The following is a 3,325-nucleotide window of genomic DNA, read 5'->3' on the forward strand; positions in this document are numbered from 1 at the left end:
TGTAGACCAGGCTGGCCTCGAACTCAGAAATCCGCCTGCCTCTGCCTCCCAAGTGCTGGGATTAAAGGCATGCGCCACCACGCCCGGCTCTCTCCTTTTTCTAATGCCATGACTTGACTATTGTATTTGTATAGTGATTCTTGAAATAATTCACTGAATATTTCTTCTGCTCCCAAATGTTTTATGGGTATTCCTGGTCCTTGTTTATCACACAAGCTTTAGGATCAGGTTGTTTATTTCAACAACAAAAAAAATCTACTGGGATTTTTAAATTGTCATTTCATTAAATGTATAGACAAATCAGAAACATTTGATAGCTTAACAGTGCTGTTTTGCAATTTATGAAAATGTTTCTCCATTTAGTCTCTCTTACCCAGATTTTATAGTTTTAGCATACAGACATTGTAGGTATTTTATTTTTGGACTTTTTAATCCTGTTATTAAAAATTGTTTCTTAGTGTTTATTACTAGTGACTAGAAATAAAATTGGCTTCTTGTGTTAACATTGTACCTTGTAACCTTCCTAATAAGCTCATAAATACTTTTTTAGTAGGTTTCCCCCCCCTAGGTTGTGTAGGACAACATGGCTTTTGTAAATAAAATATAGCTCTTGCTTTCACTTGTAAGTCTTATATTCTTTTCTTACCTTATTGACGTGGCTACGACTTTGAGTTCAGTGTTGAATAGAAATGAAGAACATGGTGCTGTCTTATCTTGGGGGAACCCTTCAGTCTTGAAATTTCATGAGTATGTTATGTTGAGGACAGTTCCTTCCATTTCCTTTTTTACTGATGGTTCCTATTAGGAACGAGTGCTGAATCATGTCAGATATTCCTTTCATTTATGGAGATAATTGTGTTATTTTTTTCTCTGTTAGTTTGTTGAGAGGGTGAGTTAGAGCAGCTGACATTTATTTATTTTGATACAGGGTCTCATTATGTAGCACTAGCACTGACGGACGGCCTTGGACTACTAACTCACTCTGTAGACCAGGCAGGCCTCAAACTCAGAAATCTACCTGCCCGTGTTTCACAAGAGCTGGGATGAAAGGCACAACCAGGAATTGATTTTTTTTTTTAAAGTTACTTATTTTCAGTTTTTATTTTGTGTGTATGAGTGTTTTGCTTGCATGCATGTATGTATACCATATGTTTTGAGGAGGCCAGAAGAGGTCATTGGATTTCCTTCTATTGGAGTTACAGATGACTGTGAAATATATTGTGGGTGCTGGGAACTGATTTGGGGTTTCCTGCAAGAATAGAAAGTTCTCTTAGCAGCTTAGCCATCCCTCCAGTCCCAACGATTGACTTTGGAATGTAATATTTGGCAAGTGCTTTGTGGTTGTTTATGATAAATAATGGTCTTTAGTTTTCTCCTAATAACTGCTTAATCAGAGTAACTTTGACTTCCTAAAATGCATTTAAGAAATACTTCCTTTTGTTTTCTGCTAGATTTTGTCATCACTTGGTAGATAATGCTAGGTAAAATTGATTGATCAGTGAGGCCATTATGTTTAGAGTTTTCTTTATTGGACAGTTGTTTTTTTTTTTTTTAACTTTTTTTTAAAGGATTTACTTTCTTTTATATTTTAAATTTTTTCTGTATATATTTGAGTGTGTGTATGCCATGTATGTAAGGGTGCTTTCTGAGGCTAAAGAGACATTGGATCCCGTGGAGCAGGAATCATTGGAGGGTTGGGCCACCTGATGTGGGAGCTGGAATGGGAAGGAGAAAGCACACTGAGCTGTGAAGCCTCTCTCCCATCTCCCGCTGGGCAGGCTTCCACTGAGAACTTAATTTCTGCAATAGGTAGCACTCTAAGCTTATTTCTTCAGCATGTCTGTTCATTTCATCCAAGTTGTCAAATGTAGTGGCATCAAGTTTTTTATAATATTCCCTTGTTGTCCTTTAATGCCTGTAGCTCTTTCATTTCTGATGTTGGTCATTTGTGTGCCCTCCCTCACTCCACTTTGCTACTGTTCCGGCTAATGTTTGGTTTACCAGTTTTATTGGTCTTTTCCAAAGAAACAACATTTGAATTCATAGGTCTTTCTCTTCCATTTTGCTTGCTTAGACAGGAGATATGAAGGAAGATATAAAGCTAATGGTTGTTTTAGTTCTAATTCTCTTGTATTTTTGTTGTTGTTTGGTGGTAGATAAATACATAAAATATGATCAAGATTGAGAGTGTAAAATTTAATGTGAGGTTTCACAGCTTCTGTTTTGAGTGCCAGTTCTAACTTTAAGTTCATTAAGTTGTATTTTTATTTGCAAGTTTTTCTTTAATAATAAAGGGTTTTTTTTTTTTTTCCGGTTTTTTTAGACAGGGTTTCTCTGTATAGTCCTGACTATCCTGGAACTCAATCTGTAGACCAGGCTGGCCTCAGAAATCCATCTGCCTCTGCCTCCCAAGTACTGGGATTAAAGGTGTCACCATTGCCTGGCTATAAAGTTTGGTTTTAAAGTTTTATTTTCCTTCTAGTTCTCTTAAGTAGAAGCTTAGGCTATTATAATTTATTTCTGTTTCCTAGTTATAAACACTATTTAAAATTTTGTTTTGTTTGTGTATTTGTGTGTACACTTGTGGACATGCATGAGTCACCGTGCATGTGTATCAGAGGACATCGTTTGGAAGTTGATGCTCTCTTTCCACAGTGGGATCTAGGACTCAAACTCAGGTCAAGCTTGTATGGCAAGTGCTTTTATTACCTGAGTTATCTTGCAGGGTCTGATTTTTTTTTTTTTTTAAATGTTAGGTGTAGAATTGAGACTTGAATTAAAATAATCTATTTTAAAATGGTATTGAGACAACTGGATGTCCACATGAGTGAAAGCAGGGAACAGTGGTGGAATACTGAACCTTCTGGCAGTTCATTCAGACTGGCCGTGAACTCCTGATCCTTCAGTTTCCACCTCTTGAGTGCTGGGATTAAAGGCATGACCACTATGCTTTGTTTTTAATAAATAAATAGCCACTTAGCTCTGACTTGATGTTCTCTTTCTTTCATTTGTGTGGTTTGGCTGGGCCTGAGGATATGCATAGTGGGAGCTCCCTGCTCTTTGGCAGCTTCAGGTTTTTTATCAGTTGACTATGCCAGAAACATGTTAGGAGAAATTTCTACTTGGATTTTTATTAATTCACATTTTTCCTACTATTGAAATTAATATTTGTTTGAAATTATAGTTTAAATTTTAGTAAATAAAATTACATTTTCTTTTTGGTTTACATTGTGGTTGGATTTTGTTGTTGTTTTTGTAATTCAGATGTTTAAACTTCTTTTCCTAACTTTGCTATAGGATGATGATTTCATATATATATATATAT

General features: G+C 35.9%; 1 protein-coding gene across 1 annotated transcript in view; it reads left to right on the forward strand.

Annotated features, from left to right (window-relative positions):
* Positions 1-3,325, forward strand: part of Vcpip1 (valosin containing protein interacting protein 1) — a 26,252-nt gene that overhangs the window by 21,235 nt on the left and 1,692 nt on the right. The window lies entirely within an intron of this gene.

The sequence above is a fragment of the Mus pahari genome, chromosome 22, assembly GCF_900095145.1.
Source record: "Mus pahari chromosome 22, PAHARI_EIJ_v1.1, whole genome shotgun sequence".
NCBI classification, from domain to species: domain Eukaryota; kingdom Metazoa; phylum Chordata; class Mammalia; order Rodentia; family Muridae; genus Mus; species Mus pahari.